This window comes from Acartia tonsa, chromosome 15 (genome assembly GCF_053477335.1).
Source record: "Acartia tonsa isolate MP-2025a chromosome 15, ASM5347733v1, whole genome shotgun sequence".
In the NCBI taxonomy this organism is placed as follows: Eukaryota; Metazoa; Arthropoda; class Copepoda; order Calanoida; family Acartiidae; genus Acartia; species Acartia tonsa.
In genome coordinates this window covers 15,683,627-15,708,049 of record NC_137274.1, presented here as the reverse complement: position 1 = coordinate 15,708,049, position 24,423 = coordinate 15,683,627, and the positions used below count along the sequence as shown (strand labels likewise).

The window sequence follows — 24,423 nt, the reverse complement described above, 5'->3', positions numbered from 1 at the left end:
AATTTGTTACATAAATAAAAAAAGAAAATGTATACCTTTAAAACATTTTGAATAAAAAGAAAAAAGTACATGAACTTTTGTTTCAACGATTTTTCAAAAATATTTCACAGATTTTCAAAAAAAAATCGAGGATTTTTTTCAATTTACAATTATAAAATACTGGATTTTTTAGGTAGTCACTTTCGTGACATCGCCTCCTAAGGAGCGTTTCGTCGTATTTTCACAGTAGCTTTTCTACTACCATAGGCTCTAACCTTGCGGGGCTTTAACCTAATCTAACCCCAAATAACATATCAAAAGCTACTGTGAAAATACGACAAAACGCCCCTTAAGAATTAAATATTTTACATAAAACAATTAGGATTCCACCATTGCTACGTAATAGTTATTTTTCTCATCGTATTATAAACGGCTTTCCGCGGATATAGAATGTACAATTAAAAGATTAAAACAAGTTTTTTTAGCCCGTGCCTTCTGCACCTCGTGGCTAAAAAAAACTTGTTTTAATCTTATGATTGTACATTTTTATATTCGTAGAAAGCTGGATATAATACGATGCTAGACATAGTTTTTTCGTATGGATGAGAACCGGTTCCTATCCACCGCATTCGAATAAATACGAGAAAACAATTTTCTAGTTCTAGGACAATCAGGTAATGTGCAAGGCATCTCTATAACAAAATGTAACGTAAATGTAATGAATTTGTAACATGACAGACCAAATTAAAAAGTAGCTAGGCGCCTATTTATAATAATATCCTTGTATGAAATCTCTTAAGGGGCGTGTCGTCGTAATTTCACATTAGCTTTTGATATGTTATTTTAGATTAGGTTAGGTGATTGACCCTCAGGGTTAAGAAATTGGCCCCAAAGGGACTAGAGCCCCCCCGTAGGGGCTAGAAATAGGGGAAAAGCTACTGTGAAATTACGACGAAACGACCCTTAAGAGGCGTTGTCACAACAGAGACCATACCTGAATCTTTTAACTAAATATTTTCCAATATTTTCAATATTTCCAAAATATATAAAGGTAAGGAACACATTGTTATTTACTTTAACCCATCCTAATTTTGTAAATATTTAAATCAGTAATATTTTGTTTGTGTATAAATAAACCAATATATTACCAGGGATCTAAAGGGATAAGACATTGAAATATTTGGCCACTCAACTCAATTAACCAACCAATCAAAATTCAATAAAAGCAACCCAAAGTTGTTCAGCAAACAAATAAGAAAAAGTTAGTATAACACTTTGGAGACTATTGTAATAAACAGCCCAATTTCTCATCTCTCCCTGATATAAGCTTTTCTATTTATGGATGTTGTCATCCTTGATAAAACGAAGCTTTTCTGTTATTCTTTTTGTACGTTGGGATTTGCTCTTAATGTTAGAATTGCCCTATCAATTTTAAACTTTGCATAATAACTCCTGTAACAGTAAGGCATTATTAAGAATGCGTAGCAACCCTATAATATGTACTAAAAAGCCTGTACGTCCATTTAAAACATGCACAATTTTTTACTTTTTGCCAATAATTTTTTTGTATGATATATTTATCCTATTCATATGATTATTTGAATATTTATTCTTAGAATAACAGTGTATAATATTATAAGCGAAGCAACTTCATAATCAAGTTTTAAAATGTGAGTATGTCCTGTATTAAAGTATTTTTTATCACATTTATTTACAATTTTCTTTAGACTTGATTATAATATTATAAGCGAAGCAACTTCATAATCAAGTTTTAAAATGTGAGTATGTCCTGTATTAAAGTATTTTTTATCACATTTATTTACAATTTTCTTTAGACTTGATTATAATATTATAAGCGAAGCAACTTCATAATCAAGTTTTAAAATGTGAGTATGTCCTGTATTCAAGTATTTTTTATCACATTCATTTACAATTTTCTTTAGACTTGAAAATCAACGTTCTGCTTATTAAGTTCTGACACTCTACAAGTCTTTATGTTCGTTTATTGCTTTGCTTTTATGGATGCTGTCATCCTTGTTTTCATATGTCAGATTAAGATTAACCTTTAATATAAAAACTGCAAAGCATTTTCTTTCAGAGAGATAGAGAGGGGACAATGGCCTGTTTTATACATTAGTAACCAAAGTTTTATAATAACGTTTTCTCAACAATTTTGGGGACTTCGTTGGTTAATTAAATTTTAAGTTCAAACGTTTTAACCACTCATTGTTCTCTGCAGAAGTGTTAATTTTGTATATCATCATTGGGGATGTACATCAATTTATCGGCTTTTGTCTTAGATCTCTGGGTTTTACTCCTCTGATATTTTCAGGGATTAAGGATATTTAGGATTTATACAAATAAAAACAACCATAAAGTAAGACCCACTAAAAAGTAGTATTTTTTTGGGGTTTGCAGCCCATATTTCTCAATGAATTATTAGATGCATATTAAGCTATAAAAATTGGAAAGAATTTTAATGAATATAATAGATTTGAAATCTGCATAAAATTTTAAGGAATTTTTTTAAAATTCGTTTTTTGTATAATTCTATATCTATAAGCGCAAATACAAAAAGTTAAATAATTTTGACATCTGTGATTGGTGGATTGAAAACTATCTGCGCCCTGATTGGAGAAGGTTAAGTGACGTACATCATTCAACCAATTAGAGCGCTAGTTTCCAATCCACCTATCCTATTGGTTAACATTTATTAACTTAAATTGGATTTGCGCTTTTAAATAATGCATTATATAAAAAACGAATTTTATAAAAAATCCTTGAAATTTTATGCAGATTTCAAATCTATTATATTCATTAAAATTCTTTCCAATTTTTATAGCTTAATGCATATGTCCTTGTTCTCTATACATTTCCACATCAGATCAATTAATTGAATTAACAACAGAGATTTATAACGCCAGGAGGGGTAATTTTGTGTGTCTTCATAGGGGATGTGCATTAGTTCATCGGCCATTGCCTTATCCCTTTAGATCTCTGGAAACCACTAGTGTTGGAAAAAAAACCGGTTCTCATCCATCCAAAAAAATTTTGTCTAGCATCGTATGATGTCTAGTTTTCTATGAATTTAGAAATGTACAATCATAAGATTAATACCAGTTTTTAAGCCCGTGCCTTTGACATCTTAGAGTTAAAAAATGGTTTTAATCTGATAATTTTATATCCGTGGAAAGTTGTTTATAATACGATGCGAGAAAAAAACTATTATTTCTTATTCCTTTTTCCTTTGAGGATTAGTGAAATTTTATCTTACCCCTTTTAAAGTTCCAAAGTTTCTATTCATAAAATTTAAACTAAATTGCAGGGATTTAAAGGGATAAGACAATGGCAGATAAATTGAGATACATCCCCAATGATTATACCCAAAATTACCCCTTCTGTAGATTAAAATTAGTGGTTTAAACGTTTTAACACTTAATTAACCAATCAAATTTCTCTAAAGTCCCCAAAGTTGTTAAGCTAACAAATAAGCAAACGGAATTATAAAACTTTGGGGTCTAAAGCAATAAACAAGCTTATTGTCCCCTCTTTCTCTCGCTCTCTGACTAATGTTATTGTAGCATACCTCTAGGACCTAACAAAACTGGTTTTAATCTTATAATTGTACATTTTTATATCCGCGGAAAGCTGTTCATAATACGAAGCGAAAAATAACTATTCTTACTCTACAAGTGTTGTATATTTTTTTGTGGGGTGGGGGGGTATGCATGGTTATTTATGTAGTAATTCATATAAATCGTATTATAGACAGCTTTCCGCGGACAATATGCGGATAGTATGGCTGATAACTGGTTCTTATCCACCGGATATTAAAAGCCATACACTATACAAACAAAACTTACTGTACATTGTTTGAGGGAGGGGGGATATGGATGGTTATTAATAGAATCGTATTATAGACATCTTTCCGCATACAATATGCGGATAGTATGACTGATAACCGGTTCTTATCCACCGGATTTTAATCTGTTTCAAAGCAATACTGGAATTATATTTATGTAGTAATTTATAGCAGTGTATTATAGACATCTATCCGCGGACATTATGCGGATAGTATGGCTGAGAACCGGTTCTTATCCACCGAATGTTAATTGGTTTCCAAGCAATAATGGAATTATATTTATGTAGTAATTAATAGCATCGTATTATAGACAGCTTTCCGAAGACAATATGAGGATAGTAGGGCTGAGAACCGGTTCTTATCCACCGGATTTTAATCGGTTTTATTACCTGGTAACTCTGGCCTCCTCTACTGCATTATTGATAGGACCAACCTCTAAAATTAAATAAAAATAAGTATCGTCTTCCTTAGAGTAAACAAAACAAGGATGGCAACATCCATAAAAGCGAAGCACTGAAACGGTAGGACAAACGGACATTAACACTTGTATAGTGTCAGAACTGAATAATCAGAATATAAAAGTATAAGAGTCGAAGCAAAATTGTAAGTACATTTGTTGAAAAACTGCTTGATATAGGATAATGTTTATGGACATACTTACATCTTTAGAACTTGATTATAGAGTTGCTTCGCTAAAAATATTGTCCTTTGTTGTCCTAGGAATCAGTATTCCAAAAATCAGATCAATCGGATAATTTAATCACATACAGTTTGAAATCGATAGAATAATTCTAACATGCCTAAATTAACGAAAAAAGCTATCGGTTACGGACATACGTACGCCCCTAATTATAGAAAAGCTTCGCTTTTAATGAATCTTACTATTATGAAATGGATTGAAAGCAGCTAGGGAGGTGGATATTTGGTCAGGTAGAGTTTCATCCTCCAGCAAATCAGTTCCTGCACATTTTTCATTGTACACATAGTAAAATTCCTTTTAATCCTTATAATAAAGTAACAGGATGTGTGTTTGTCTGTCTGTTTGTCTGTGTGTACCAAAGGATCTTGCTAACCACTGAACCGATCGGACTCTCCTTAAACAGGGTAGCTTCTCATCAGTCCCAGGAAGGTTTATAACTATTTTGGGGGAGGGTACCACCACCCTCCCAAGAAAAATCACAAAAAAATCGTAACATAGTTAGGTATCGTAGAGACTTGAACAAAAAAAACAAAAGTGCCACTAGAGGCACTCAAGATAGACACAAAAATCTGTCAAACTTAAAAAGGAAGAAGTGCTGTAAAGTGTCATAGGTGACGTCATAAAAATGCATCTGAAAAGGAGGGATGAGAGGAAAAGTTGGAAAGAAAAATCCTAAATAAAGATATAACTATTATTCTTCAAAAAAGAATGTCTATTAGATGTACAATGGGCTGTTTATTGCAATGGATCTATAATAACGTTTTCTTATTCGTTTGCTTGACAACTACCGGGACGTTTACTGAATTTTAATTAGTTTGTTTATCAAGTTTATTAAGTTCAATTGTTCCAACCACAAATTTTAACCTACAGAATGGGGAATTATTTGTTTCATCATTGGGGATTTACATCAATGTATCGGCCATTGTCTTATCCCCTTAGATCCCTGCACTCTTTCACCTCTTGAGTGGGTACAAATTATTTTTTATTAGGGTTGGGCCAGATACTTTTTTGGCCGGATACCGGATATCCGGCTGATTTCTAATGCCGGATATCCGGTTCCGACCGGATAGTTTTAATATCCGGTATCCGGACGGATATTGAAAATGACCGGATATTCTGCCGGATAACCGGCCAGGCCGGATATCCGGCCCAACCCTATTTGTTTATATGTACAATGCCTGCATTAATAGCTTCTTCTACAAAAATTCTCTCATTGTTTGATCTAAAGTTAAAACAAAAATTACAAAAATAACATACATAAAATTAATAATTGAAATCTAACATCAAATAGGCAATCAATCCCTTTAAAAATAGTAGAAAGGTTTATTGTCTGTTTTAAAGCTAAATAGAATATTAGGGTAAGCTCTAAAAAGTCTTGGATACTTATTGGATTAATAAGAATCAAATAACTAACCCTTTGATTGCACAACCTTTGTCTGAGAAGTCCTAACTGGGCCAGGGCATTCCCTCTACTCTAACTATTAATGTTGTGCACCAGACATAGTAGCAGTTGGAACCATTTTTAATGTCTGTATTTATTATATGGTGTTAACGAGGATTTGAACCTGAAACCTCTCCGAAAACGAGCGGATGCTCTTCGTGTTGAGCCATGGTCGCGGTTATACTTTTTTGGATCTACTTTAGTTTAAGGTAAAATATTGCTGGTTAGCAATATTTCCAAAAATCTATGAATTTTAAGGGCTGCCAGCTGTCAAACGGCTGAACGTACAGATCATACACGCAACCCATTTTAAGCGGCAATAAGAAGGCCTACAAATAATCTGGAATAGCCAAGATCCAATTATGCACAGGGAAAGCTTCACTGAAGAAAAAACGCGTAAAATAGGTCGTTTTCGCGCATTTCTCTGTAATTATGCATTATTGATTTATGGCTATTCCAGATTATTTGTAGGCCTTCTTATGCCGCTTAAAACAGTGTGCGGGCATGATCTGTACGATCAGCAGTTTGGCAGCTAGCAGCCTTTAAAATTCATAGATTTTGGAAATATTGCTTACCAGCAATATTTTACCGTGAACTGAAGTAGATCCATTTTTTTAATATCTCTAGTATAACACAGTATGATTTTGACTAGAGCCCCAACAAGAAAGGACTTTGTTATTGATGCAGGTAGGAGAGAGAGGACATTGGACTGTACAGTATACTGGTGTTTCATGTACAAGTTACCTCATTATTTATAAATTCCTTGATTCAAATTAGCAATCAACATTTTAATCTACAGTAGGGGTAATTTCATTTAATCATCATCTCACATGGTCTTATCCTTTAAGATCTCTAAAACTATGGTAGGTGATTGAATCGCTAAACTTACCCGTGTTGATAATATTCTTCCCATTGGTGGTGGGGAGCATGATAGTATTGATCCTCCTGGTGGTTGGGAGCATGGTAGTATTGATCTTCCTGGTGGTGGGGAGCATGGTAGTATTGATCCTCCTGGTGGTGGGGAGCATGATAGTATTGATCTTCCTGGTAATCAACCTCATTGTAATATGATTGATCTGTATAGCTGGGTGCTTGGTAATATGCTAGATCTGTTTGGCTGGGTAGTTGGTAAGGTTGGTTGATTTTGGACATTTTTATCTGAGACCAAAGCGGGAGCTTGCACATAATTTTTAGGATCATGGAAAGAAAACAAAGGTGCAGGTTTCGTTTTCTTTCCATGACATAATTTTTATATGTATAATACACCTCTGGATGATTTAGAATTTATCTCAAGTTAAAAACCCTACACAATTGCTTGATAAGAGAAATTTAAAATCATCCAGGGGTGTATATATTTATAAAAATCATGCGCAAGTTCCCGCTTTGGTCTCTGATAAAAATATACAAAATCGACTCACCCTAGGGTTTGATAATTTTCTTGTGCAGATTGGCTAGGAGGTTGATAATATGTTTGTTCTGTTTGGCTGGGTAGTAGGTAGGGTGGGTTGATTTTGGACATTTTTATCTGAGACAAAAGCGGGAGCTTGCACATGCTTTTGATATGTATAATGATTTAAAGTTTATCTTAAGTCTAAAAACCAAAGGTTATCACACATACAATTGTTTGATAAGATAAATTTAAAATTATCTAGGGGTGGATATATTTATAAAAATCACGGAAGTCCCTCTTCATATTATGATCTCGTACTATAGAATTGCCAATGAGAAGCCTGCATAAATTTTACTATTGGTCAATTACAGTGTATACTGGCCTCTCATTGGCTATTCTATAATATGACGTCATAATCTTTAGAGGGACTTTAATCATCTTCAAATCATGTGCAAGTTCTTACTTTGGTCTCAGATAAAAATGTCCAAAATTGACCCACCCTAGGGGTTGGTAATAATCTTGTGTAGATTGGCTAGGTGCTTGGTAATATGATTGTTCTGTTTGGCTGGGTAGTTGGAGGGGTGGGTTGATTATGGATATTTTTATCTAACACCAAAGCAGGAGCTTGCACATGATTTATATATGTATAATACACCTCTGGGTGATTTAAAATTTATTGAAAATTAATTGGCTATAATACATACAATTGTTTGATAAAATAAATCCAGGGGTGTGTATACACACCCCACCCAAAGGCGTGTTAGGTTAGAAAAAACCCCCCGCAGAAACGGTTTACACAGGATGTACTGGGACCTTATGGTGAGTTTAGAACATGCTTTCCCTAAATTGAGATGGTACCTTCCCATAGTAGAAAATTTTAAAATTACTTTTGGTGATCAAATTTTACTTTTATTTTTAGACTACCTTCACCTAAACTCCTTTATTGTCTTATTTTGTCTTTCATGTTTATCATGAAAATTCACTCACATTACAGTTGAAATGACAGATATTGTAGCTTTCTAAAAAGGTCTCTATCATTTTTCTAGCTCTCATACTTTTTGAGATATCTTATTTCAAAGTATTGCTGTAAAGTCCTCTTTTACACAGGAAAAAGTTGAAATATAAAATTAGTTATTTTAGAGTAAATTGCATGTATCTTCATGTAAATCTTTCTAATTTTGCTCCAAATTGACCAAATTGGTCAGTTAAGGTGTCTAAACCTATCTACATTCAATGGAAAATCCAAATCCACACTTTTTGAGACTTTATAAGTCACCAGGAGAAGCCCAAAATGTAATATCAAAGAAACGAATGTAATTTAACTTTAATTAAAAATCACTTTAAAGGCATTTTTAATAATGTAAAAGGTGTTTTAGGGTACAAGAAACTCAAAATTAATTATGATTTATTATTTTCAAAAACCTCAGTACTAGTTTAGAGTACCTAATATTGTATATTAACAAAAAAAATGTGGCCTAAGAATAAAATTTTTGTTTTATTATATGTGAGATCATCCATGAAAGTCTATTAATTACTTTGTTTTCTTAGTTAAGGTGGCAAAAACTAATTTTGTTTCATAAGATTATAAAAAATTTAAAAGGCAAATCGACTATTCTTAGAAAAAATAACTAGAATTAGAAGATTACATTTGTAAACTGCTTGGAAATGCTTAAAATTCTAACCAATTTTTTGTTTATTTTCAATGATTATGTCCATTTTTCTTGAGATATGTTTCTATTTATTCAAAATATCAGATGATTGTGTTTTATTGAGTTTCTAATTACAAAGTGACAACTTTATACACCTTAAAATCCTTGCTAAAGTCGATTGTATTTGAATTTATTTAAAAAAACATGAAATATTTTTTCCTTTAGCAACTTTAAAATCACTTCAGCATGCTCCTTTTGGCTTATATAGTCTCAAAAAGGATATATTTGGATTGTCCATTGAATGTAGATAGTTTTAGGCACCTTAACTTTCCAATTTGGTCAATTTGGAACAATATTGGAGAGATTTACATGAAGATACTTGTAATTTTCTCTAAAATAACTAATTTAATATTTCAACTTTTTGCTGTGTAAAAGATTATTTTACAGCAATACTTTGAAATAAGATATCTCAAAAAGTATGAGAGCTAGAAAAATGTTAGAGACCTTTTTAGAAAGCTCCAATATCTGTCATTTCAACTGTAATGTGAGCGAATTTGTATGATAAACATGAAAGACAAAATAAGACAATAAAGCAGGTTAGATGAAGGTAGTCTAAAAATAAAAGTAAAATTTGATCACCAAAAGTAATTTTAAAATTTTCTACTATGGGAAGGTACTAACTCAATTTAGGGAAAGCATGTTCTAAACTCACCATAAGGTCCCAGTACATCCTGTGTAAACCGTTTCTGCGGGGGGTTTTTTCTAACCTAACACGCCTTTGGGTGGGGTGTGTATATTTATAAAAATCATGTGCAAGTATCTTCTTTGGTCTCAGATAAAAATGTCCAAAATCGACCCACCCTAGGGGTTGATAATATTCTTCTGCAGATTGGCTGGGTGGTTGATAATATGATTGCTCTGTTTGGTTGGGTAGTTGGTAATATTCTTGTTCTGTTTGGTTGGGAGGTTGGTAATATTCTTGTTCTGTTTGGTTAGGAGGTTGGTAATACTCTAGTTCTGATAGAGTACCAAATAATGCCATGTCTCGCGGTTGTAGCGGTCATGCGTCATATTGGAAGGGTGATGCAAATTTCAGATCTCAGTTTTAGCTATTTGATGTTTTATTTTTTTCTAAGATATAAAAGTGATGCTTGCAAGATTATATAATTTGTATAATATAAAGATAATATTTTTTCAAATTGCAAAATCTGGGATCGAAAATTTGCGTCATCCTTCCAAGCTGACGCATTACGACGTGTGACCGGGAGATATGGCATTATTTTGTCCACTATCCTCCTTCTGTTTGGTTGGGTGGCTGGAAATACTCTTGGTTGGGTGGTGGATTAAAATCTTGGATGGCAGAAGATGAATTTAGCTCACTGTTTACTCCTAAAATCATTGAGACAGTGCAGTGTAAAGTTCCTCCAAAAAATAACGTCATATGATAAAAATGACCAATAAGACGCCAGTATAAATTTTACCATTGATCAATTACAGTTTAAAATGACCTTTCATTTATTTGGTGGCACTTTACGCTGTCTCACAATTATGTAAAAAATTTTAAGCAAAACATACAAGCTAGGCTTATTGAAACCATTTTTTCTTTTAAAAATCATATTGAATATATTCAGCCAGTTAATTCCATTTGAAATTGCTAAAAATTAAATATTTTTTTTGCGTAAAACTTGTTTTTATATAACTGAAGGGAAGTGGGTAAGAAAGGGAGACAAAAGGGAAAGGGGTTGTGGGGAAATTTTTTACATAGAATTGTTTTTCAGAATCACATTCCCTTTTCCATGATCAAAGCAAAATAAGTATGATAAAGATAAATGATTTAAGTTTTTAGTGACGAAAGATAAATATAGAAATATTTACAAAATTTTCAAAAAGCACGAATATATGTAACTTTTAGCAAAAATTTTTTATATTTCTGGTGGCTTCTGGAGTCATACCAAACCAAAATATTTTAAGTTGACTAAAAAATACTAAAAACATTCTTTATGGGACTAGAATAGATTTATTGGAGAAAATTTTCACAAAACCTCATTTTACTTTGTATGATGACTAGATCTTTTCATGAAAATACCCATTCTCGAATTTCATTCTTCTGCTAACCTAAAAAGTTACTTTAGGGGCCTAGAAATACATGTACAAAATTTCAGCTCTTTATCTCTACTGGCGACCTAGCGCCAGGCATGTAAAATATCAACAGATAACGGTAGCACGGCGGTTTTAACAATATCTCAGTAATTTGCAGGTTTTAAGCTCTTCTGCATATTTCAATTTAAACACATAAGGCCAAAGATATTATATCCAAAAAATCTTTTGTCAAAGTCTACTCTACACCTAGCGCCAGTCAGTTTTCTAAAATCATGCATTTTATACCTGTGAAAAATGAAATCGCCAGCGCTAGGTGTAGAGTAGACTTTGACAAAAGATTTTTGGGATATCATATCTTAGGCCTTATGTGTTTAAGTTGAAATATGCAGAACACCTAAATTCACCTTCCAAGCCAATTTCTATGCATTTTAAATTTTTTTATGAAATAACGGGATTTCAAAACTGCCTTTTGAAAAGGCCTAAAAAGTTTCTTTTTTTGTCCCTTTTTTCACTGTTTATAGTTACAACTTATTAAGACATTATTCTCAGTTAAATAAAATTGGCACTTCCAGCACCAAAACCGGCAAAAACAGGCAGTTAAACTTCTGTACCCTTACTTAACCCCCTAACAAACCCCCCCTCTATCTCGGCTCCTGTTACAGATAGAGACTTAAAACTTTTTTTTTGGTGGTTCATGTGTATTTTTAGAGAAAATTACTTTTCTAGTCATAGCGGTCAGACCGCTCGTTATCCGCTTTTTAGCGGCCAGCCGCTAAATATTAAAACTACTGTAGAGCAGCCAATTTTAAAGCTAAGAAAACCAAATTTTATGACGAACTATTATTTATTATAACAAAAAAATACCTTTCTGACCATCGCCAAAAAACGACAAATAACGGAAACCGCCAATTTTGGCGGTAAAAGGGCGGTTGGCGGCGCTAAATAATATTTTTATCTGTTTATAGTTACAATTTATTAAGATTTTATTCTCAGTTAAAAAAAATTGGTGCTTCCAGCAACAAAACCGGCAAAAACAGGCAGTTAAACTTCTGTACCCCTACTTAACCCCCTAACAGACCCCCCCCCCCTCTATCTCGGCTCCTGTTAGAGATAGAGACGTAAAACTTTTTTCTGGTGGTTCATGTTATTTTTAGAGAAAATTACTTTTTCTAGTCATAGCGGTCAGACCGCTCCTTATACGCTTTTTAGCAGTCAGCCGCTAAATATTAAAACTGCTGTAGAGCAGCCAATTTTAAAGCTAAGAAAACCAAATTTTACGACGAACTATTATTTTTTATAACAAAAAAATACCTTTTCTGACCATCACCAAAAAATGACAAATAACGGAAACCGCCAATTTTGGCAGTAAAATGGCGGTTGGCAGCGCTTATTAATATTTCTATCTGTTTATAATCACAATAAGAGAATACAAAAATTGGCTGATTAAGGTCCGGCAACACAGTTAATTGTTGAAACTAATGTAATAGATTTTTATTTTAGTCAGATGACAGACGCAGGCAATTAAATAAATTAACATTTAGAAATAGGAAAGAAAACAAAGTCATTCCTAATTAGGACAGAAGTCACTGGAAATTGATCTAATTGATCTAAGGAAGGCTACTTATGTCCTTCATCTAACAAAATCTAACTTAAGGGAGATGACTTATGTCCTTTGTCTGATAAATTCTTACATTAGGAAGGCTGCTTATGTCCTTCATCTTGCAAAACTTAGCTTTTCTGTCCTTCACATAGCAAAACCTCACAAAACATAGCTTTTCTGTTCTTCACATAGCAAATTCTTGCAAAACATAGCAAATTCTAGCAACACATAGCAAATTCTTGCAAAACATAGCAAATTCTTGCCAAACCTAGCAAATTCTTGCAAAACATTGCAAATTATTGGAAAACTTAGCTTTTCTGTCTCTCACATAGCAAATTCTTGCAAAATATAGCAAATCCGACCGCCATTAATGTTTTCTTTAAATAATAGTAAATTTAATATTGATATTCTTAACTACAAAAATATGGAGAAATATGTTAACAATATTAAATAGCCCAATAACTTGTCTTTTAGGCAGTCCGACCACCATGGTTGTTATGTTAGAACGACGGAAATTAGCTTTTTATCTTACATAGAAGCTGAGAAAATCACGTTTCCCCCTATCCATGTCTAACATACGGACAAACGGAATTATTTGGAAATAAGAGTAGCTTCAATACTAAAAACAAAATTAATTTCCTACCTTCAAAAATAGAGAGTAAAACAATATAAATAAAAACATTTTTTGATTTATTTAATAACATTTTATATTTCTGAAAATAAAAAAAGGTTAATTTAATTTTATAAATACTATCGGCTTCGCCCCTAGCCTCTAGGTGCTTTGCCCCAGGAGGTAATTTAATAAAAAAGGATTTCTAGTGCTGCCATTTATTAGGAAATAACTGCCTAAAAACATTTTTTTTTGGGGGGGGGAGGAATTTTCATTTTTTGGGGGGTTTGGGGTGTCCCACCCCCCAAGAAAATAGCTTAATAGGTATATATTCTAAACAGTAGAATCAGATTGGTTCATTGGTTACCGAGATCTTAAGGGACGGACGGACAGATGGACGGATATACATCATTCTACTTTGTATTATTGAAATATTCAAAAAAAAAAAGTATCACCAAAAATTCAAAGATTTTTAGCATAGATTTTGGAAGATTTCTGTCAAAGAATTAAAATGTTCAATTTTGTATGATTATACCTTCAAAAATTAAAAAGTCTTTCAACTTAAGTTCTTTGATGGTTTTTGGCTATTATTCTACTCTTTTTTTACCAATTCTTTTACAATTGAAGAGCACCTAGAGGTCTTTTTATAACATCTTGAAGCTAACAGGGATCTAAAGGGATAAGACAATGACCATTAAATTGATGTACATCCCCAATGATGATAAACCAAATTATCTCTTCTATAGACACTTTACTTAATAAACCAACCCATCAAAATTCATTAAATTCCCCAAAGTTGTTATTATAAAACTTTAAGGACTAGTGTAATAAACTGCCCATTGTCCCCTCTCTTATTTAGAAGCTAATCATTGTTTTCGTGAAAATTAAAGATTGCTGTAATAAAGTAAAAATCAGAGAGGAAGGGAACATTGGACTTTTTATTTTAGAAGTCCCTAAAGTTTTATATTAAATGTTGGATCATGGGAAAAAAAACGAAGCTGCGGGTTTCGTCGTATTTTCACAGTAGCTTTTCTCCAATTTCTTGAAAATACGATAAAACTCGCAACTTTGTTTTCTTTAAATGACCCTAAATGTTTCTTATTCCATGGCTTAACAACTATGGGGACTTTAATTAGTAGCGAAGCTACTCTATAATTCCGAATGTCCGTCTGTTCGTCTGTCCGTCTGTCCGTCCGTCCGTCTGTCAGTAATTAATGAATTGGGGGAAACGTGATTTTCTCGGCTCTTATTTAAGATAGACAGCTGAAATTTTTAGTGAAGATTCCGACTACACATGCCCATCTAATATATACATTGTTTTGTCCGTCTGTTTGTTATTTGGTGTGCTAGATCGATTCCTAGATTTTTACGTTTTCGTGATTTTCAAGATAAAGGGCTGAAATTTTCAGGGATTAATTAATTTTATAATCTACATATTTTCATCAAGTTTTATTAATACTTTTTTTTGTTAATTGGGGTGCTAGATCGATTCCTAGATTTTTTAGGTTTTCAAGGTTTTCTCAATTCCTATTCAGGATTGACGGTTGAAATTATCAGGAATTGAATATGCTCATGTAATACATATTTTCATCAAGTTTCATTAAGATTTGTCTATTAACTGCGGTGCTAGATCGATTCCTAGATTTTTAAGTTTTCGTGATTATAAGGTTGCGTGATTTTAAAGGTGTGATGATTTCCCTATTTTACCAATATTAATATTTATTATATGACACTGCTTTATATTATTTTTACCTGATATACTATCATATTTTTTTAGCTTCGCTACTTATGGATGTTGTCATCCTTGTTGAATTTTTATTGGTTGGTTCATTGAAGTGTCAAATCGTTTGAACAACTAATTGTAATCTTCAGAAGGGGTAATTTTATGTATAATTATTGGGGAAGTACATCAAATTGTTAGCGTACTTCTTTTCATTAAAAAATCGAGATATTCTGCTAAAAATATATTACCTTGTTATCCTAGGAATCATTGTTCAAAAAGTCAGATAAATAGGAAAATTACACCATAAAAATTTAAATAGACGTAACCATTATAAAGTTGCTACGCTAAAACAGAACCTATCTAAATCAACGTTACAGACGGACGTACGTACATGCCCCAAATATAGAAAAGCTTCGCTTTGAATAATTAATTTTTATGATTCCCTGCAGGGTCAGACATATTTTTACCAGGGAGGGAGGGGACAATGGGCTGTTTATTACACTAGTCCCCAAAGTCAAATAATAACGTGTTCTTTTTCGTTGACTTAACAACCAGGGGGGGGGGGGTGGACTTTTATTGAATTAGTTGAGTATGTAAACTTTTCAAACACTAATTGTATCTACAGAAGGGGTAATTTTATGTAACATATTATAATTTTATCGGCCATTGTCTTATCCCTTTAGATCTCGGAGGTAGCAACAAGTCACAAACAGGCTGGATTCCAACTGGAACAGTGTCCCTTACCTAGCCTAACCTAACCTGGCTGAGGACATTGGCAGGTAGCCAAAAAATCACACCTCTGGGTCCAAAACCAAGCCCGAGAGAAAGAATTCAAGTGTCGGCTAGCCGCTTTGCTAGCCATTCGGCCACTTAGGCTATTTCAGTAATATATATAGAAAAAAAGTGTGCCATTTACTTAACCTAACCTAACCCAGGTCAGGACAGACAACAGGTGGGCTGCATTATACAAAAGCCTTTGGCTGGCCAGCCAAACCTGGCTGGTAAGCGTTCCCACAATCCAACCGGTTAGACTTAATTTTTTTTACAAAGGGAAATTTAGATTTATATTACTATATAAATTTTTAATGCTATTTGTGTTTAAACATTTACCTGAGGATTTATTATAAAAGATAGATAGATAGATAGGACAGAGAGAGAGAGAGAGAGAGAGAGAGAGAGGTGGAAAGAGATAGATAGATAGAAAAGAGAGAGAGAGAGAGAGAGAGAGAGAGAGAGAGAGAGAGAGAGAGAGAGAGGTGGAAAGAGATATCTATCTATCTATCTATCTATCTATCTATCTATCTATCTATCTATCTATCTATCTATCTATCTATCTATCTATCTATCTATCTATCTATCTATCTATCTATCTATCTATCTATCTATCTATCTATCTATCTATCTATCTATCTATCTATCTATCTATCTATCTATCTATCTATCTATCTATCTATCTATCTATCTATCTATCTATCTATCTATCTATCTATCTATCTATCTATCTATCTATCTATCTATCTATCTATCTATCTATCTATCTATCTATCTATCTATCTATCTATCTATCTATCTATCTATCTATCTATCTATCTATCTATCTATCTATCTATCTATCTATCTATCTATCTATCTATCTATCTATCTATCTATCTATCTTTCTCTCTCTCTGTCCCCCCTTTTTTTCTCTGAACAAAATTTTTATTTTGGACATGGAAACTGATTTTAAAACAATCCATATTCTTAATAAGGAGAGAAAATCAATCATCTTATCCTTATTTTGTATCTTTAACAAGGATGACAACATCAATAAAAGCGAAGCTTTGAACAGGTAGGACAGACGAACATTAACATTTTCATGACTTGATTATAGCGATGTCATATTGTACCGTATTGTAATAGGAATCAGTACTTCGAAAGTCGAATCAATTGGATGATTACATAACATAAAAAATTGTTGTTAAAAAAGTTAAAAAATCAACATGTTTAAAATGAACGTACGGACAAAATGGTAACGATTATAGAGTTGCTACGCTATTTAAACCGTACGTAACTGCTACAGGAATCATTATGCAAATAACATAGTTTGAAATCATTAGGACAATTATAAAAAAGCTTTGCTTTTAACAAGGATGACAACATCAATAAAAGCGAAGCACTACAATTAGACGGTAAGACAACAGGGATCTAAAGGGATAAGACAATAGCCGATAAATTGATGCACAACCCCAATGATGACACACAAAATTAGCCCTTGTGTAATATAGAATAAGTGGTTGAAATGTTTGGACACTACACTTAATGAACCAACCAATCAACATTCAGTTAATGTCCCCAAAGTTGTTAAGCCAACAAATAACAAAACGTTATGTAAAACTATGGGGACTAGTGGTAAGACATACTAACAGACATAATTGTAGTAGAGTGTCAGAGCAGAATATTGAAAATTAAAACTACGGTAAATTAAAATACAGAAAAAATGACCAAAGTAATTAATTTATCCCAAAAATTTTTATCAGAAAGGGGATAACTATTTCTTTATCCCCCCCCCCCCCTTTTTTTCATCATTTTTAAGGCGTGATAAAAACATCGTAAAGGTTGCTAATATAGTCCTCAGATATTGGTCAATATATTCCTCGGGAAGGGTGGTATCTATAATACAAAGTAGTAAATTTATAAAGTAAGGAGGGATGGCAATATTGTTAAATTTTAGCAAGATGCAAAAAACATTTTACTAGGTATCTCTCACACAATATCCACGTATTCAAAGTTTGGCCTTGGTGTCCAAATTTTTTTGTGGGTTAAATGTCTCCCTCCCCATAAAATTATTTTAAAACCTTTTAATATTTTTATTTTTATTCCCCTAAAGAAACCTTCCATTTATGAAACAGCATGAAGTGGCACCAAAAAAATGACGTCATACAATAAAGTAGGCCAATGAGAGGCCAGAATACACTGTAATTGACAAATGGTAAAATGTATACTGGCCTTTCGTTGGTTATTTTATCGTAAAAGGTAATTTTTTTGGGTCACTTTACGATGTCTCTTCATTTTAACGTTGAAGTCTAGCTCTAAAAAGTGCCTTAATACAATATTTTGTAGATGAATAACATGTCCTAACTTTGAATTTTGATTAGTTGGTTATTAACTTGAGTGTCAAAACGTTTCAATCACTAATTGTAATCTTCAGAGCTTGTATATCATCATTAAATAAATAAATTAATTTACCGTTCATTGTCTTTTCCCTTCAGATCCCTGGTAGCCTCTAGTTATCAATAATTGATTTCTTGACAACTCAATAGAAGGACAGACAGACAGGCAGACAGACAGACAGACAGACAGGCAGACGGACAGACAAACAGTCAGGAATTTAGGGAGATGACAATGAACTATAAGTCAACTTTGCCTTAAAACTTCCAACCCTTATCTATCCTACCATTGAGTTATAGTTTCGAATCTTGCCCCAAAACGCGTAAAAATGATTCCTATAACTGCTACAATATCAGATTCGCTACAGTTAGGATTTCCAGACAAAAATAAATAAGATAGAAAAAACCGGAGGGTTAATAACTTTGAGTACTATTATTACATCTTATTTGAGTTGTCCATAGCTTTTCCACCAGAAGGGGCAATTATGTTTATCATAGAATGGGTTGTACATCAATTTATTGTCCATTGTCTTATCCCCCACGATTCCTGGTAGTTATTGAATTCAAATGCTTTTCACCAATGGTAGCTATTCTAACAATCAATTCTACAAAAAAAAATCACGAAACCTTATAAAGTATCTGATGGTATATTTTGTTTTTCTTCATGTAACTGAAGAGGGTTGGGTAAGAAGGGAGAGGAAAAGGGGAAGGGGGTTGTGGGAATATTTTCCTTTAGAAATGTTTGTCAGAATATCATTCCCTTGTCCCTGGCTTTTCACTTAGCATTATTGTTTATATTTCAGGGATCTTAAGGGATAAGACAACGGGCGACATCCATAATATTAATAAATAAGATAATCCCTTCTCAAAATTATTGGTCGAAACAGGATAAAAGTACCCAAAGTTTCATAGTTATAAAACTTTGGGGACCAGTGTACTTATCAGTTTAATGTCCCCTCCCTCACTTCCTGAGCTAAATGCACATTTAATAACTTTTTATTTTAATCCTTTGTTATTTTCACTTATCAATCAAGTATTGACACTCCAAATAAATACACGAAACCGATTAATATCCGCTGGATTAGAACCGGTTATTAGTAATACTATCCGCATAATGTCCGCGGAAAGCTGTCTATAATACGATACTATGAAAATATATCTAAAACTATGGGATCTAAAGGGATAAGACAATGGCCATTAAATTTATGTACATACCTAATAATGACACATAAAGATACCCCTTCTGTAGATTAAAATTAGTGGATGAAACGTTTAGACACTCAACTAAATAAACCAACCAATAAATATTCACTAAATCCCCCAAAGTTGTTAAGCCAACGAATAAGAAAACGTTATTTCAAAACTTTGGGGACTAATAAAACTCTATTCAATTTTTATTTTTTTTTGTATTTTACATTTTAAAAAGGGTAAACAATAATTGGGGGGAGGGGGGTATATTTTGGGGTTGTCACACCATTCACGAAAATAGCTTAAAACCATCACAGGACCAAAAGGTATATTACCTAAAGTAGAGCCAGATCGGTTCAGTGATTACCGAGATCTTAAGCTTCAGACAGACATCAGTCTACTTTGTATTATAGATGTATAAGATGATTTTAAGATATAAAAATTTGTAGTAAAACGCTAAAATTCAACTGCTTCAATAAATTAACACATGGACTTTACATGAATCATAATGATAACAATCTTAACATGCCTAAATTAACTCATTTTAAAAACGGTTTAAAAACATGTTTTCGCTTTTAAACATTTTTAAAGCAAAGCTTTTCTATAATTAGGGTAGGTCTGTCCGGAACGGATAGATTTTTCCGTTAATGTAGACATGTTAGAGTTGTCCCATTGATTTCAAAGTTTGCATGGTGATTCCTGTAGTAGTTAGGTACTATTTATAAAGCGTGGCAACTATATAATCGGTACCAGAATGTCCATTTAAAACATGTTGATTTTTTACTTTTTCAACAACAAATTTTTATGCGATATGAATTATATAAGCAGTTTCTCAACAAATTTACTTGCAATTTTGTCTCGATTTTTATATATTTATATTCTGATTATTCAGTTCTGACACTCTACAAGTGTCAATGTTCGTTTGTCCTACCGTTTCAAGCTTCACTTTTTTGGATGTTGTCATCCTTGTTTATTTATCAATTATTTGGGTGGGTAGGTGTTTAATTGTCCAGGGATCTAAAGGGATAAGACAATGGCCGATAAATTGATGGACAGTGATGCTACTCAAAATTACCCCATTTGTAAATTACAATTAGTGCTTGAAACGTTTGGACACTTAAATTAATGCATTGCAATAAACAGCCCATTGTACCCTCTCTCCCTCTCTCTCTCTCTCTCTCTTTATCTCTCTTTCTCTCTCTCTCTCTCTCTCTCTCTCTCTCTCTCTCTCTCTCTCTCTCTCTCTCTCTCTCTCTCTCTCTCTCTCTCTCTCTCTCTCTCTCTCTCTCTCTCTCTCTCTCTCTCTCTCTCTCTCTCTCTCTTTCTCTCCCTCTCTCTCTCTCTCTGGTAGGTAGGTTGATTAAGGTTGATTGCCAGGGAGGGAGGGAACATTGGGCTATTTATTATACTAGTCCCCAAAGTCTTATAATAACGTTTTTTTTTTATTTGTTGGTTTGACAACCTTTTATATTTGAGACTTTTATTGAATTTTAATCGGTTAGTTCATTTAGTTATGTGTTAATTTTGTGTATAACCATGGGGAATGTACATCATTTTATCAGCCATTGTCTTATCCCTTCAGATCCCTGACTTAATTTTCACTTTTTTAAACGTGTAGAAAGGAGGGAACATTGGACTGTAAATTACACTAGTCCCCAAAGTTTTATAACCACGTTTTCTTATTCGTAAGCTCAAAAATTTTATTTAATTTTGATTAGTTGTATGTATAATTGATTTTTAATGGATTATTGAATTAATATTTCCAGAGAGAGAAGGGACAATGTGTTTACTAGTCCCCAAAGTTTTATAATAACATTTTGTTCTTCGTTGGCTCAACAACTTTGAGACTTTAGTGAATTTTGATAGTTAGTTTATTAAATTGATTGTCCATACGTTTCAACTACCAATTTTAATCTACACAAGGGGTAATTTTATGTATTATCATTAGGGATGTATATCAATTTATTGGCTATTGTCTTATCCCTTTAGATCCCTCAGTTTTAGATATCTTTTTATAGCATTGTATTATAGACAGCTTTCCGCGGACATTATGCGGATAATATTAATAAGAACCGGTTCTAATCCGGCGGATATTTATCGGTTTCGTGTATTTATCCCTGAGTTTACTTTCACTTAGTCAAATCAGATAAAAAACAAATATGTCAATGCAAATTTCTCAGGGATCTAAAGGGATAAGACAATGGCCGATAACATGATTTTCATTCCCAATGATTATACATAAAATTACCCCTTTTGTAGATTAAAATTGGTGGTTGAAACATATAGACAATCAAAATTCAATAAAAGTCCCCAACGCTGCTAAGCTAACGAATAAGAAAGCGTTACTATAAAACTTTGGGGACTAGTGTAATAAACAGCCCATTATCACCTCTCATTACTTTCAAACTATAGTATAAAGTTGTAAGGTTTTTTTGTCTGAAGCTTAAGATTTCAATAACTATTGAACAGAATAAGTTTTCTATTCTAGGAGAGCTTCACATGGGTCCTGTGATGGTTTTAGGCTATTTTATTTTAAAATTTATGTCTTGTGATGATTTCAGGCTATAGTTCTGCCACTGCCCTACCCCTTCTGATAGAGAGCCCCAAGATGCCAGAGGCATAGCCGTAAAGTAAAGTAAAGTATACAAAGTAGTAAGGTTTTTTGGCTAGTCCTATAAGGTCTCACTAAAACCTGAATTCTTCATTTAATTAATGCTTTAAATATATCTTTTAAATGGATTAGATATTATATTTTGTACTAGTGTACAGACACACAGACACACAGATACACAGACACACAGACATCCTGTTACTTTAGTATAAGGATTAAAGTCTGAGGCCATTTTATTCCCCTAAATGCGGAGCAGCTTATAGCGCCCAATTAAAAAAAATGACGTCATACAATACAAATGACCAATGATAGGCCAGTATACATTGTATTTAGGAACTATAATAAGCTGCACCCCTAAATGCTATTATTTTATTATGGGATTAACATAAAATGGAGGATTGAAATATGTTAAACTTAAAAAAATTTAGCAGTTATTTGGCTGCTTTTGTCAAATTGACGCTTTACGCCGCAATCATAGGGCTAAGGGCTGACAACCCTATCCCATACCCTTAAAAAAGCCACATTGTTACAGAAACACTGACAAATTGTCAGTGGCTTATGCTCTCCCGGCCCTGTGGAGTGAAAACGGCTTGTTAATGTTTTTTTTGCTGCTTTTGAGCAGCTAAGTGTGTGTTTGAACTATCCTAATTACCGGACCTATGTAAAACTTTTCTTTAAACTAAGGAACAATTGCTCCTTTTATTCGCCTTATATGTTTTATTCAAATATATTGGCATTATCGCCTTAGAGGGCGGTGTTACCCTCCCCCAAAATAGCTATAACCTTCACAGGAGCTACACTGTAAAGGAGTACCATATTGGTTTAGCAGTTAGCGAGATCCTTTGGTACAAACAGACAGACAGTAAGAAATTCGGTTACTTTATTAATAAAAACTAGCGGCTACGCCCCTAGACGCCTCAAGATGGGAGAGGGAAAAGTCAAAGTCTACCCATCTCCATTTTTGTGGGAGGGGGGTCACTTTTTTTAAGAGGGTGAAGACAACCTCCCCCAAACTAGCTGTAAACCTTCCCCGGACGTATACAAAGATTCACTGTAAAGGAGAACCATATCGGTTCAGCGGTTAGCGAGATCCTTGCCTACAGACAAAAAAAAAGCTTACGATAATGGTCGAGTGGTATCGGTTCTAATAAAACATTTACATACAGTTTTTAAAAACTTATAAGCTTTTTTATAATTAGGGTCGGTCCGTCCGTCCGTCCGTCACAAATGGATAGCTTTTTTCGTTAATTTAGGCATGTTAGATTTGTCCTATCAATTTCAAACTTTGCATGGTGATTCCTTTAGTAGTTTTAGAAAGCGCAGCCACTCTATAATCATTACAAGAATGTCCGTATGCCTATTTCTAACATTTTTTAACAACAAATTTTTTATGCATTATAATAATCCGATTAATCTTATTTTTGAAATATTAATCCCTAAGACAACTATATGCAATAATATGAGAGAATTCTTTCTATAATTAAGATCTAAAAATGTAAGTATGTCCTTGAAAAATTACCCTGCATATACGCAGTTTTAAAAAAAATACTTACAATTTTGTTTAGAATTATATACATTTGTATTCTGATTAGTCACTGTCAGGGGCGTAATAAGTAAAATGATGATTATTTCAGTAATAGAAGAGTAATTGTAGAGTAATAGTAGAGGTGAAAAAACTGTTCCAATCCTGAGATTTGGGAATCTGACATTATTGATTATCTGAAAGTACAAGACTTTCAGTAATTGAGAAAAATTTAGGGGGGGTATGCTCGGAATGAAATTAGTTTATGTAGGCTTGCTTTGCTTCTCATGGGTGTGCCTCTGGTCATCTAAAATAATAACATTTATAATGTACATATAGTACAGTCACTGATTCACTTCTGACACTCTACAAGTGTTAATGTTCGTTTGTCCTACAGTTTCAGTGCTTCGCTTTTATGGATGTTGTCATCCTTGTTTCTCAACACTCTAATGGGCAAAGCCGCGACTAATCTTTAATCCTTTAATTTTGCAAAAAATAAATTTGAGCAGTTTCACTTCAACCCGTAGTGGACCACTTTCTTAAAAAGGTGTTTAAATGTTTTTAGGTTAGGTTAAGGAAGGTTTCAGTATAGGTTGTATAATAGAGACTGAGGGGATAATGGGCTGTTTATTACACTAATCCCCAAAGTTATATAATAACGTTTACTTATTCGTTGGGGACTTTGATTTTGGAGACTTTAACTAATTTTGATTTGTTAGTTTATCAAATTGAGTGTCCAGACGTTTCAACCACTTATTGTAATCTACAGAAGGGTTAATTTTGTATATCATCACTTGGGATGTGCATTAATTTATCGCCCATTGTCTTATCCCTTTAGATCCCTATATATAAATATTTTTGCAATGGTTAAATAAAGTAATGTTTCAGTATGGATGTAAGAT

General features: G+C 33.1%; 2 long non-coding RNA genes across 2 annotated transcripts in view; both read right to left on the bottom strand.

The window, feature by feature from the left end:
• The window catches only part of LOC145307324 (uncharacterized), a 13,129-nt gene extending 8,859 nt beyond the window's left edge, over nucleotides 1-4,270 (bottom strand). The window contains exon 1 of the long non-coding RNA XR_013875397.1: nucleotides 4,231-4,270. This is a non-coding gene — a long non-coding RNA (uncharacterized LOC145307324). The remainder of the gene's footprint in view (nucleotides 1-4,230) is intronic.
• A 1,443-nt stretch (nucleotides 4,271-5,713) lies between these two features.
• On the bottom strand, nucleotides 5,714-10,030 carry LOC145307323 (uncharacterized). The gene is made up of 4 exons (XR_013875396.1): nucleotides 9,882-10,030; nucleotides 7,401-7,466; nucleotides 6,872-7,099; nucleotides 5,714-5,763 (listed from the first exon to the last, which is right to left on the bottom strand). It is a non-coding gene; the product is annotated as an uncharacterized LOC145307323 (long non-coding RNA).
• Between the last annotated feature and the right edge of the window lie 14,393 nt (nucleotides 10,031-24,423).